At 40.1% G+C, this 14260-nt stretch overlaps 1 long non-coding RNA gene across 1 annotated transcript in view; it reads left to right on the top strand.

The window, feature by feature from the left end:
- LOC308348185 overlaps positions 1-14260 on the top strand; it is a 47051-nt gene that overhangs the window by 25266 nt on the left and 7525 nt on the right. The window contains exon 2 of the long non-coding RNA XR_013967316.1: positions 13722-14245. This is a non-coding gene — a long non-coding RNA (uncharacterized lncRNA). The remainder of the gene's footprint in view (positions 1-13721; positions 14246-14260) is intronic.

The raw sequence follows: 14260 nt of genomic DNA, 5'->3' as shown, positions 1-14260 counted from the left end.
GTGCTTCGGCTTTTCCCTCCATTTACCATCCCCTACCTGCCTCATGTAATGCCAAAACCTTCCTCCTGTGCATCCCTGTTGTTAAACACCTTTTCTGCTATTCCCACTAAGTCAGTCAGATTCTTCCCTTCAAATCCTTAAATTTTCTGAAGTTTCCTCCCTATATCTGGGGCTGACTGACTGGCAAAAGCAAGATCTTCTAAATGAGCTACCAGTCAACTTCCCTGAAGTTTACCCCAAGTTGTCTAGCTTAGGTAAACAAACATTTACTTTTACATATCTGTAAGTTACAGATAACTTAAGAAAAAGTTTCCCTAGTCTGGAAGAGCAAACATTACAGAACCAGTAATGTTCAAAAAGAGACAAAACATTAAGAGACATAACATTACAAATTCAGTTCATTTAGTCCTGTGTTGCTAATTCTGGTTTAGTCCGAACGCAGCTTTTACTTCTGTAAATTCTTACCCATTTCAGTTCCAGGATTTCAACATATCAAAGACCTGTATTTATCCTGAAAGTCTTCCCATATGAATTCCCTTTAAGGCAGAAGTCATTTTACAAGAGAATTCTTAGAAGGCAAATTTATGAATCAGTTAAGCACAAAACATGTTTACCAACAGACTTCAAAAGCACAAACCCAGTTCCAGCAACCAACGCTCTAGCATTTTATCCCATTTTGTTAAGACCTAGATGTCCAACAAATTTAATTCCATTTGTCATCCAAGCAAACCTTTAAAGTTTCAGGTTACCAAAGACTCCGAAAGCTACTTTAACAATTACCCATTAAAACCCTGAGACAGACAATTGACCATCAGTTTTAGTCATCTCTTTGTTAACAGATTTCACGTTCCAACCTGGGCCCACTCCACTTCTAATGTTTACCTGAGACATGGGTGGGAAGATCTGGAGTGGGGGGTGTTAGGTCCAGGGGGTGCTCTTCTTGTTTCCCGACAGTGAAGAACAGAACAAAGTGCCGCCAGAAGTCAGAGAAAGGGTTCCCAGTTCTAGAGCTCATCAGCTCCAATAGAAGAGCAGACACCATGATTTCCTGCCAGCAAGGAGGAGGGGCTAGGCAGTCCCCGTCGGGCCAGAGAAGACAGGAATTTCCCCGAAACAAAGGGAGTTTTGGCAGCTGCTTGGGAATATTCCATAAAGTCTCTGTCTCGAGTTAGACTAACCACAGTTGGCTCCAGTTATAGCCATTAAAAGTCAGAGTCCCCTCACTCTCTGCTTGCTCCATTCTTTGAAACACAGCAAACAACACAATAGACAACAAAAAGACAAGACAAAGACAACTGCAGGCCCAGCGGTCCTTACCCAGAACCTGCCACCTGTAGGGACTTTCTAGGGGGACTCGAACCACCTGACCGCCTAGGGGGACTCGAACCCCCTGGCAATCTACCAGTGGAGGGAAGGGGCATCCCCGCATCCACTCCAGCCCTGGGGAGCATGGTCGCGTCCAGCTTCTCCCCGGTGGGCCATAGCCTGGAGCTCTGCAACCAGACAGACAGGATCCTGAGATCTTACCTCTGGAGGCTTTTCCCAGAAGTTCTGATGCTGGCTCTGTTCTTGTCGTTTGATCCCAGATGAGCCCCCAGTGTTGGGTCCATGGTCAAAGGAAGAAGACTGATAAAAAGTGAAGGTCAAGCAAAGCTTTATTTCTCACCAAGCATCGAGAATCAAACTGACCGGCCAGGGCCATCTCTTACAAAGAGGCAACCCTTCCCCGCCTCACAGACTAACTTTTATAGAGCAAAGGCCATGTGGTTGGGCCTGGCTACACACAGGTAGCCAATGAGCACCTTGGTTAGAATTGGCACCCAAAAGGCGGGGCCCACTCTCCCTGGTAGCTAGGGAGACAGTATGCACGCTCCATTGATTGGATGTCTCCACCTGGCCTGACCTGCCCTTGTATCTGGGGTTTGCAAGTAAGTTCCTCTGGGAGGGGCAGGGTCAATCTAAGTTGACTGCAAAAACAACAAAATGGCTCCCTCTGGCTAAGTAGGCCCTTATATAATTACGTATTAAAATGTTTTTTGCTGTGTTACATTATGGCTCTTATGTGTTTTTCTAGTTTTGAATCCTATTTTTTTCTGTGTATTAATCTTCTGACCTATTTTCTAGCTTACCTCTTGGAGCTACGTAATCTGCTGTTAAATGCAACTGATTTCGTTCATCTTTTTGGTTCTAGAATTTCCATTTAACTTTTTAAAAAAATATTTTCATTATTTATCAGAGAGAGAAAGAGAGAGGGAACATGAGCAGGGGAAGGTGCAGAGGGAGAGGGAGAGAGGAAATCTCAAGCATACTTTGAGCCGAGCAGGGAGCCTGACTTGGGGCTCAGTTCCAGAACCCTGAAATCATAGACCTGAGCCAAAGTCAGATGCTTAACTGACTGAGCCACCATTTAAATCTTTTTAAAAACAGTTTCCAGTTCTCTACTGAGATTTTCCATTGTGTCATCTAACTTCTTGAGTATATTAATTATAGCTAATTTTTTCCAGCTGACATATAAGCTTGTGTAAGTTAGAAGGTGTGCAATGTGATGATTTTACCACATATACATTGAAAAATGGTTACTGGGGTAGTAACCAGAATTACCACTTTCTGGTTATGGTGAGAAGGTTAAAGTTCTCCTCTCACAGAAATTTTCAAGTAGTCAATAAAATGCTGTCAACTATAAACCCCATTCTGTACATGAAAACCCCAGAACTTTCTCATCATGCAACTGAATATTTACACTATTTCATCCACCCCATCAGTCCCTGGTAACCACCATTCTATTCCCTATCTCTATGAGTTTGATGTTCTTAGGTTCTACAAGTGAGATCATGCATTATTTATCTGTCTTTTCTGATTTATTTTATTGAGCATACTGCCTTCAAGGTCTATCCACGTTGCAAGTGGCAGGATTTCCTTCTTTCTCATTGGTGACTAATACTCCATTGTGTGTGTGTATTTTCTCTACGCATTCCTCCATCAACGGACACTTAAGTTGTTTCCTAACCTAGCTATTGGGAATAATCCTGCAATAAACACAGAGGTGTAGATATCTCTTTGAGATAGTGATTTCCTTTCCTTCACATATATACTCAGAAGTAGAATTGCTAGATCAAATGGTAGTTATATTTTTGATTTTTTTGAGGAACCTCCATACTGTTTTCCACAGTGCCTACACCAATTTCTATTCCCCCCAGTGAAGTGCAGGGATTCTCTTTTCTTCACATCTTCACCGGCATTTGTTATCTCTTGTCTTTTCGATACCAGCCATTCTAACAGGTGTGAAGTGACATCTCTCTGAAGTTTTGATTTGCATTTCCCTAGTGATTAGTGATGTTGATCTTTTCATGTACTTGCTGGACATTTGGATGTCTTCTTTCGAAAAAAAGTCATTTAAAAGCAATCTGCCCATTTTTATTTTTTAAAAAGAGGGGCACCTGGGTGGCTCAGTGGGTTAAACTTCTGCCTTTGGCTCAGGTCTTGGTCTCAGGGTCCTGGGATCGAGCCCCAAATTGGGCTCTCTGCTCGGTGGGGAGCCTGCTTCCCCTTCTCTCTCTGCCTGCCTCTCTGCCTACTTGTGATCTCTCTGTCAAATAAATAAATAAAATCTTAAAAAAATATTATTTGTTTATTTAACTGAGAGAAAGAGCACAAGCAGGGGGAGCAGCAGAGGGAGAGGGACAAGTTCCTTAGATATTTTGAACATTAATCAGATACGGTTTGCAAATATTTTCTCCCATTTCATTTGTTGATTATTATCATTGTTTTGCTGTACAGAAGCTTTTTAATTGGATGTAGTCCCACTTGTTGATTTTTGTTTTTGTTGCTTGTGTTTTGGTATCTTTGTCCAAAAATTTATTGCCAAGACCAATGTCAAGGAACTTTTTCCCTAGGTTTTCTTCTAGGAGTTTCTTCTAGGACTTAAATCCTTAATGCATTTCAAGTTAATTTTTTTAATGGCATAAGATAGAAGTTCAATTTTATTCTTTTGCATAAATATCTAGTTTCCCCAATACTGTTTATTTAAGAGACTATCTTTTCCCTGTTGAGTATTCCTGGCTCCCTTGTCAAATATTAGTTGACCATATATATGCATGGGTTTATTTCTAGGCCCTCTATTCTGTTCCTCTGATCTATGTGTCTGTTTTTATGCCAGTATCATACTATTTTTTTGTAATATGGTTTAAAATCAGGAAGTGTGATGCCTGCCACTTTGTTTTTTCAAAATTGCTTTGGCTATTTAGAATCTTTTGTGGTTCTGTGAGAATTTTTGTATTGTTTTTTCTATATCCAGAAAAGTGCCATCGGAATTTTGATAGGAATTGGATTCAATATGTAGTTAGCCTTTGGTGCTATGGACATATTACCGTATTACCTCTTCTAATCCATGAGCATGTAGTATCTTTCCATTTATTTGTGTCATTTTCAGTTTCCTTCCGCAGTGTCTTAAAATTTTTGGTGTCTGGATCTTCAACTTCCTTGGTTAAGTTTTTTCCTAAATGGGTGTCTGGGTGGCTCAGTTGGTTAAGGTCTGCCTTTGGCTTGGGGCCCTGGGATGGAGCCCTGCATGGGGCTCCTTGCTCCTCAGGGAGTCTGCTTGTCCCTCTCCCTCTGCCGCAGCTCCGTACCCACCTCTGCTCGTGCTCTCTCTCTCTCAAATAAATAAGTGAATAAAATCTTAAAAAAATTTTTTTCCCTAAATACTTTATTGTTTTTGATAATATTGTAAGTGGGACTGTTATCTTTATTTCTTTTCCAGATACTTCATTTTTAGTGTGTAGAAATGCTACTGATTTTTTGTATGTTGATTTTATAAAATTTTTGCTGAATTCTTCGATTATATCTAACAATTTTGGGGCGCAGTTGTTAGGACTTCCAGTGTATAAGATCATATCATCAGCAAACAAACAGTTTTACCTCTTCCTTTCTAATTTGGATGCCTTGTCTTCTTTTTCTTGCCCAATTACTCTAGCAGGATTTTTAGTGTTAATGTTGAATAGGAGTGGTGTGAGTGGGCACCTTTGTCTTGTTCCTGATATTAAAAGGAAGGATTTCAACCTTTCACCACTGAGTTTCATGTTAGCTGAGTGTTTGACATAAATGGCCCTTCTTATGTTGAAATATGTTTCTTCTGGCTAATTTGTTGAGAATTTTTATCATGACAGGATATCGAATTTTGTTAAATGCTTTTTCCTCCATCCGTTGAGATGATCATATGATTTTTGTCTTTCATTCTATTAATGTGCTATATAACTGTGATTAATTTGCATTTGTTAAGCCATCATTGTATCCCAGGACTAAATCTCACTTGCTCATGGTGTATGATCCTTTTAATGTGATGTTGAAATCATTTGCTAGTATTTTGTTGAGGATTTTTGCACCTATATTCATCAGGAATATTGACCTGTAAATTTCTTTTTTTGTAGTGTTCTTATCTGTGGGTAACATGGGCCATGTAAAATGAGTTTGGGAGTGTTGCCTCATTTTCAATTTTTTGTAGCTTTTGAGAATAATTGGCTTCAATTCTTCTTTAAATGTTTGGTAGAATTCACCCATGAAGACCTCTTGTCCTGGGCTTTTTTTTTTTTTTTTAACTGGGAGATTTTTAATTACTGGTTGAATCTCCTTACTTGTTATTAGTCTGTCTGAACTTTCTGTTTCTTCATGATTTAGTCTTGGTAGGTTGTCTCTCCAGGAATTTACCCATTTCTTCTAGGTTGTCCAATTTTTTTTGGCATATAATTGTTCCTTGTATTCTCTTACGATCCTTTGTATTTCTGTTGTATCAGTTGCAATGTCTTCTTTTGCATTTACAATTTTAATTGCTGAGTCCTCTCTCTCTCTCTCTCTCTCTTTCCTTTTTTGGTAAGTCTAGTTAAAAATTTGTCAATTTTCCTTATCTTTTCAAAAAACCGTCTGGTAGTTTTGTCTTTTAGTTTTCCTATTCTTTATTAAGTTTATTTCTGTTGTGATCTTTGTTAACTCCTTCTTTATGCTAACTTTGGGCTTAGTTTTCTTGTTGTTTGAGGTGTAGAGTTAGCTTATTTATTTGTGATATTTTTTCTTTTTTAAAAAAATATTTTGTTTATTTATTTGAGAGAGAGAGAGTGCAGCAGAGGGAGGGGCAGAGGAAGAGGGGGAGGGACAAACAGACTCCACGCTGAGTGCAGATTCCCTACTCCTCCATTCCAGGACCCTGAGATCAGGACCTGAGTCAAAGTCAGACACTTAACTGACTTGAGCATCCTTGAGCTACTTTTTCTTAATGTAGACTTTTGCAGCTATAAACATCCCTCTTAGAACTGGTTTTGCTGTATCTCATAAGTTTTGGTATGTTATGTTTCTATTTTCCTTGTCTCAAGATATATGTTGGTTTCCCTTTGATTTCTCCTTTTGCACATTGGTTGTTCAGGAGCACGTTGTTTACTTTCCACGTATTTGTGATTTTTCTAGTTTTCCTCCTATTACTGATTTCTTGTTTCATACCATTGTGCTCAGAAAGGATACTTAGTGTAATTACAATCTCTTCAGTAAGGGAGACTTTCACTGGTGGGTGGAGGATGCTGCAGCATGCTGTGACTTCAGGTCTAGTTGTGCAGGTTGCCAAGTGCAGGGACATGTGGTGGCACCAGGACCAGGGGTCCATGGTGGCTTGCTGGCTCCATCTGTTGGGTTCCACAGCATTGACAACTGTGTGAGCACTGCGAGGGGAGAGAGAGGAGGCTCACAGAGGCTGCAAATGCTCTTGGGGTTCTGCAGCACCTCCAGGTCCAGGGCTAACGATCAGGATAGGCAGTGGCAATGGCTGGAGCTGGTGGTATGTACACTTGGCTGTGGGGCCCCGTGGAAGGTGACTGTAGGGTAAAAGCCAGGGAAATCTGTAAGGGGTTTGTAGTGGCTGTGCTGGCTGTTGCTTTCTTCAGTGGTGAAAGCTGCTGGGTTTGTCTCCAGAGAAGGTCACTGGGAAACTGGTTATTGGTTTTCTTCCTTGTTCTGAGCTATGACTCCTAACATCTCAGCTTTGCTGGTTTCTGGGTGGGGTGAAACTGAAGTGGGACCTTTGTGCAGAGCCCCAAAGGGCTGGAGAAACGGGTCACTCACCCCGCTCTTTCTCTCCCTGCAAGGGGGAAACTCTTTCTAATTGGGAAATTCCCTGTGGTGCTCAGCAGTGGTGGCTTGGAGAATGGGATGATGCAGGCAAAATGAAGCTGTCTTTCTTCCCTTTTTGTGCAGTTGTTCTTGAGTTTTTTGTTCCACTGGGTTACTGAAATTTCTTACGTGGACTCCCGAACTCTCCCAGAGCTGTTTTTGTTCATGGCTGGCTGTATAATTGTTGATACTTGTTGAGGGACAGAGGCTAGGCTACTCTGCTATCTTGGTTCCATCATTCTCCCTGATAGATATTGAAATACATGTAATACACACACATTATATATATTGGAAATAACAATAACACAAATGAAGCTAGACCCTTTTCTCATGCTACATACAGACATTGTAAAGATTTAGTATTAAAAGGCAATAAACAGTTAGAAACAGTTTTGGAGAGTGAGTCTTGAAGTAGGGGAAATCCTCCAGACAGAACATGAAACCTAGTCATCAGAAAGACAAATATAGGGGTGCCTGGGTGGCTCAGTGGGTTAAAGCCTCTGCCTTCGGCTCAGGTCATGATCCCAGGGTCCTGGGATTGAGCCCCGCATCAGGCTCTCTGCTCACCAGGGAGTCTGCTTCCTCCTCTCTCTCTCTCTGCCTGCCTCTCTGCCTACTTGTGATCTCTGTCTGTCAAATAAATAAATAAAATCTTAAAAAAAAAAAAAGAAAGACAAATATATCTTTTTACATATATATTTTTTAAAGTTTATTCCAAAAAATTTTTATACTAAATAAAAAGGCAGACTGGAAAATATATTTTCAGTAGATATTATAGGCAAATCTCTTAATATTCATAACAATAATTTCTTTGGATTAGTAAGACATATAAATACACAAGGAAGGAAAGAGCAGAGGTGAGTCATTGAAGATAAAATGTAATCATCAATAAATATATGAAAAGATACTCAAACTTGCTAGAAGTTAAATTACTGGAAGTTAAGGCATTTATATTTTTATATCATGTAACTCGCAGAAAAGAAAGAAAAAGAAATGAAGGGGAGGGATCCCATTTTGTGCTGTCAGAGGTAGAGGAAAGCAGGTGATCTCCTACTTTGCTCTGGTCCTAGGGAATTGTTGTGTCTTTTCTGAAAGTAATCTGTCAGAGAGAGAGCACAAGTAGGCAGAGTGGCAGGCAGAGGCAGAGAGAGAAGCAGGGTCCCTGCTGAGCAAGGAGCCCAATGTAGGACTCGATCCTAGGACCCTGGGATCATGACCCGAGCTGAAGGCAGCCGCTTAACTGACTGAGCCACCCAGGGATCCCTCTGAAAGTAATCTGACTACATCTATTAAAATAAAAAAAATCCATTTTCCTTGGCATGGGAATTCCCATTTTGAAATCTCTCTTATGGAGATAATGGTATACAAAACCATATATTCCTGAGTATTTATTACACCATTGCTTGTAGTAGCAAGAAAGCTGAAAATGATGTGGTTGTTTGTTAATTAGTGAATGACTACTTTAGAATGTTGTTAAAAAGCCAAAGATAAGTTCATTCATGAGAAGATACTGGTATGGAACAACGTTATGTGACCTTATATCTGCAGCAAAACCTGCTCCGGAGGAGAAAGGGCCCTGACATTGATTTCAATAATTTACAAGAACTACTTTATCTTTGAAACCTCTCAACATGAAAAGGTTTAGGTGTTGAGTTCTGCTTGGGTATGGATTTTGGAGATTCTTTCTGATAGAGTGAACTTTGCCATGATGTGCAGTTACACAATCCTGGAGCTTGGCACATGCCAAAATGTGGTTTAAGTCTACAACATTTTTATGTGTACTGATATATAATTTGCATATATTGGTATATCCATCTATATCACATATATGACATGTATTAGTACATTTAATCAGTGGCGATTTTTTGTAGCCTACTAAGCTGGAAACTCCTGGAGGACAAGGACTCTTATTTTGTGAGAATTAATAGTTCATTAAATGCCTCATACTTACCTTAGATAGTTACCATGAAGCTAGGAGAAGAATGCACACAAGGATATTTGGCATAGGGTGCTCATATAAGCAGTGTTGCATAAATGTTATTTGAATTCGAATCTAAAAGAATAGTTTTTAGTATAAATCAGTGTGGTGGTTTCTTGGTGACCGAATTTGCCATAACAGAATTGAAAAAAGAAATATAATAGGGGAGGGCGGTGGGCATCATTTATAGGTCTACGCACCATGGCTTCTAAATTCAAACCGGACTCTCATTTGAGGTGGGCTCCTGCTGGCTGGGTAGAGCCTGCCTGTGATCAGGTAGAGCCCTGTCACCTTCACCCTCCAGTCCTGCTGACAAGGCCTGACCCCTAGAGCCCAGCCTGCCAGGACTTCATAGCTGCTGTAGTACTCCAGGGGCTCGGGCTTAAGGCGGCACCTGTGAGCTGGCGCACACTGCTGCCCAGCTGGGAGACACAGGCCTTGGTGTGATGTTAGGCCAGTGGATGGGGCTAGGGGAAGTCCACCTGGTTGTTCGCAAACCCTATATGCAGCACATTCAACTCTGGACCGTGTTTATAGTATAACTGTCTGGATGCCTTCAGCTGGGCTTGACACAGCTTGGGAATTTGCACTTTACCATGAGCTTTAAGTCATTTGAGACTTCTGACAAGTCAGCTGCCTGTGGGTGGGTTTTAGATATTTTCTCTGTGCAAAGGAGAATTTCACGTCATGCCTCCAGTAAGCCCGAGGATAAAGAAAAAGCTACAAGTAGGACATCGAGCTACTTGAGGCAAAGTGCCTTGCATCAACCAAGGGCATGCCTAAGATGGACAGTATTTAAGGATCTGAAGTGACAAACAAACAAACAAACAAACCCCCCAAATCCACAAACTAAGGTGGCTTAAATGATGAACTTACACGTTACTATAGAGAACAAACTGAGAGTTACCGGAGAGGAGGTGGGAGGGGGATGGGTTAAACAGGTGATGGGGATGAAGGAGGGCACTTGTGGTATGAGCACCAGGTGTTGTATGGACGTGCTGAATCACCGTATTGTACACCTGAAACTAATAGAACACTGTATATTTATTGGAATTAAAACATAATAATAATAATAAATACAAATGATTAATTTACACAGACAGTTGACTTATGGACAGTTTTTCATTTAAGACATTTTCAGATACTCTGAAGAGCACTTTAAGTTACACAATTCAATTCTTACATAGTCGTAACACATCTTGCTGCTTTAAAAATATTATTCAATCCTTTATTCTTTATTCCTTTGCCATACAAGTTCAATAGAGGTATGAAGGGCCAAGGAGCCTCTTTAAAGCTTTGCTGCTCCTCATTTCCTCTGCTGTTGTCACTTCTTTTTGTCCTTCCCTTGCCCTGGTTTCATGCTGTCAACATCCCTTTGTATGTAGCCCTTCTGCTCAGGCATTCACATGTTTATATACTCTAACTCCCCAAGTCCTAGAAAGTCTCTATTCATTAAGAAAGTTCCTGCAAAGTAAATAAAAGCCAGGCATACCCTAAAACAAAAATAGTGGTTTCATTCCACTGGGTCAAAATAAATTGTGCTATGAGACCAGATGACAGAACTCAGACTCCAGTTAATTTTCTTTATATTGTGTGCCATGAGCTTGGCCCAAACAAAGTACACCTCTTTGTCAGGGGTTAAGTCTAGATATTTTCTGAGCCTTGCTCCCTCACCCAGGTTGAACACAACTTAAGTGTCTCTGTTACCCCTGAAGTCATCTCCGTGGCAAAAGTAATTGGAAGAATTTAGGAATATTAATCAGGAATTAAATTTAAATCATCAAGTTGAGAGCACACCCAAGGTATCAAGATATTTAGCTCTGCTCATAATCCAGTGGGCTAGTCACTAGTTTTCTCATCTGTAAAATGAGAATTGAACTTGGTGGGGTGGGGGCAGGAGGGGCGTGGTCCATAAGGACCCTGGTGCTCCTTGGTTCCCTGTGTCTATAGTAGAGAGCATGGCTAACCTCCATCACATTTAACACAGAACCCTAGAGGAATAGATCAAATTCTTTAGTACATCAAACCACCAAAGTGAACAAAAATAAATTGGTTAGCAGTCTCTGGGCAGTTTTGTTGTTGTTGCTGACTTGTTAGGAAGGGACTGCACCTGCTCTAGGTGGTCATTGCAGAGATCCAAGGGAGTTCGTCACCTTTAGGTTCCTGGAAGCCTTACTAAGGAAGGCAGACTGGGTTGTAGGTAATAATTTGATTGAATATTTGGTGTCACATAAAGCTAAAATATTTGGGAAAGTATTCTTGGCAAGAACATTACACACACACACACACACACAGAAAACTATTGCTGCTAAGATAGTCTTTAATTATAATTATGTTTGAAAGACAGTTTCCACTCCAACCCTATGTTTCTACTTAGTTGGGGTGAGAGGGTTGGTAAATGACAGCCTTCATACTAAGTGGAAGTAGTTAGTAGGAGTCTAGCTTGGTGGGCCCACTGGATCAGATGATTATTATTTAGTAAAGTCTGAAATGTGAAATGGAAATTTGGACATGAAGAGCTGGTGACAGTGCGAGGAGCCTTCTCTGAAGGATAACGTGTTCTTGTCATAGTTCTAACCTGTTGGCTCTGATATGATAAACAGCAGCAACCAAGATAAGGGGGTAACTCTCTAGGATGAATGTTTTTGTCTGGTTTCAGTTAGATTTTGTATATATATGAATATACAAATATAAATATAAATATGGTACAGTCTTTGAGTTTCAGCATAAAATAACCATTTCATCTATAAATTAACTATTTCCTTAGTGTAAAAAGAAAATCTTTAATGGAGTTGTCCCCAGGTATTTCTGATTGTCTCATGCTATTTAAGTACATATCATGCTTCTAGTATGCTGTCAAAATGGAGGCTTAGAGGGGCGAGATTTGTTATCCCAAGTATTATTACCTAATTTCTTTGACTATCTCAGGGCTGGCTAAGGTGTTTAATAAAGTTGTTTGTAGATAACTTATGGACAGAACTCCTCAAGTAGCTTTTTTTTTAATTAAAAAAATATCACTGGTCTGCCTTTGGCTCAGGTCATGATCTCAGGGTCCTGGGATCGAGTCCTGAGTCAGGCTCTCTGCTCAGGGGGAGCCTGCTTCCCCTCTCTCTCTGCCTGCCTCTCTGCCTACTTGTGATCTCTCTCTATCAAATAAATAAATAAAATCTTAAAAAAAAATCACTGGGTGTTATATGCAATAATCAATTGTTGAACACTACATCAAAAACTAATGATGTACAGTGTACTGTCTAATTGAGCATAATAATAAAAGTAAAAATTAAAATTAAAGAAATTTTTAAAAAATCAGTGATTTTTTTGGGGATGAGACTTTTGTCAGGAAAATACCTAGCAAGATCTCATATTACTTTTACTCCCTCCCCTAACAGGCCTATTCCAAACTACAAACATTAGTTTAGCAGTTAGGCCACTTAGTTAATAGTTATAGTTAATAGTTATAGTGAAGTATTACTTTACATCTCTAGGCATTGAATAAAAATCTTTCAGTCTCTTTTCTCAATTGTGTGAATTCATTTGGCCAGAATTATCTGAAATGTTAGCGGTCAAATTTCCAGACATGTAGTTACACAAATTTTGTGACTAAAAGTAGAAAAAGGGAGGGGAGGGAATGCTAGTATATTATGGTTATTGTATTAAATTAGTATTCCTAATTGATCGTCCAAACTCCCTTCTTTTTTTTTTAATTAAATATTTTATTTATTTAACACAGAGAGATCACAAGTAGGCAGAGAGGCAGGCAGAGAGAGAGGGGGGAAGCAGGCTCCCCACTGAGCAGAGAGCCTGATGTGGGGCTCGATCCCAGGACCCTGAGATCATGACCTGAGCCGAAGGCAGAGGCTTAACCCACTGAGCTACCCAGGTGCCCCCAAACTCCCTTCTAAGTTGTTTGCTTTTGGCATCCACTGGTGGCTTGCATTTTCCTTTTCTTATTCTATAAACAAGTCATTAATTTATGAAATAAATGAACAGAAACTGTGTCTCATCAGATTGGTCATCCTCTGAAGAAAAGCCTAAGTGAAACACAGACACAGACACAGACACAGACACACACACACACACACACACACACCCCTGACAATCACAGGTATATAAGTAAGTGCATAAAAAAGCACTTACTTAATGGATCCCATTATCCATCTCCTCTAAAGCCCATGAGGAGTTGCAAAGTTAGCATTTTCTGTTTACTGATGAATTCCGTAGATAGTTTTTAGTAACCACAGGCTGAGTGGCATTGTGCTTTGAGCTGTGGTTCTATGTGGAATTTAAAGCCACACGGTTTTTGTATCAAAGTCTAGTACTTTTGGTTTTCAGAAGCATGTATTAGATAAATTTTGATGCTCTAAAGCCTTAAGTCATAGAAGGTTTTTGTATGTGCAAAAAAGGGAAGAGCCTAAAACTTCCTGTTGGTGCATAGATAGAGTGTTCAGGACACTTAGGACTTCTTTAAGCTTAAAGTTTCCAAAATAAGAAGTCATATTAGTAACATTGCTGTTTTAAACTCAACAACACACTGCCTGAAATGAAGACTGGCGAGCATTTGTGTATGACATCGCTGTTGCTCTCACTGTTGCAGGAGAAAATGGAATCCCATCTGAGGATGCACTGGTCCTGCAGCTGGAGTCTGCAAAGGGACAAGAGAAATTTCTGGAGATGCTAAAGAGCTAGCACATCATTATCGCCGATTTGCAGTGAAACTCACAAAACAGCAACAAATATTGCTCCACCAGCGATGAGCTATTCTAGACCAGTAGAAGAAAATGTGTGATCAAATGAATCTGATGAAAGTTCAGTATGTCATATGAAGCAAATGTCTTTCCATAGCTTGCAGGAGGATAGCCAGCATTATTTCACAACTCACCTTCAGGGGCAACAGAACCATGTCAGAAATCATCTCCAGAAGTCATACCCTCTGCAGCAGGTTGAAGCTGATGTGAAAGTGATTAATGTTGGGGAAAGCTCCCTAGACTGTGACCTTTGTGAAAGGGATGAATTTTGCAATTTTTAAGAGACCGTCATAGTGTGGAAAATGAACTTTTTGCTCTGCTAGGTTTTCCCCAATTGTCTGAATGTTCCACAAACATGGATCAGATGTGTCAGGTGAAATATTATCTA

This window comes from Martes martes (assembly GCF_963455335.1).
Source record: "Martes martes genome assembly, chromosome: 8".
NCBI classification, from domain to species: domain Eukaryota; kingdom Metazoa; phylum Chordata; class Mammalia; order Carnivora; family Mustelidae; genus Martes; species Martes martes.
This window is presented reverse-complemented; position numbering and strand designations above follow the sequence as displayed.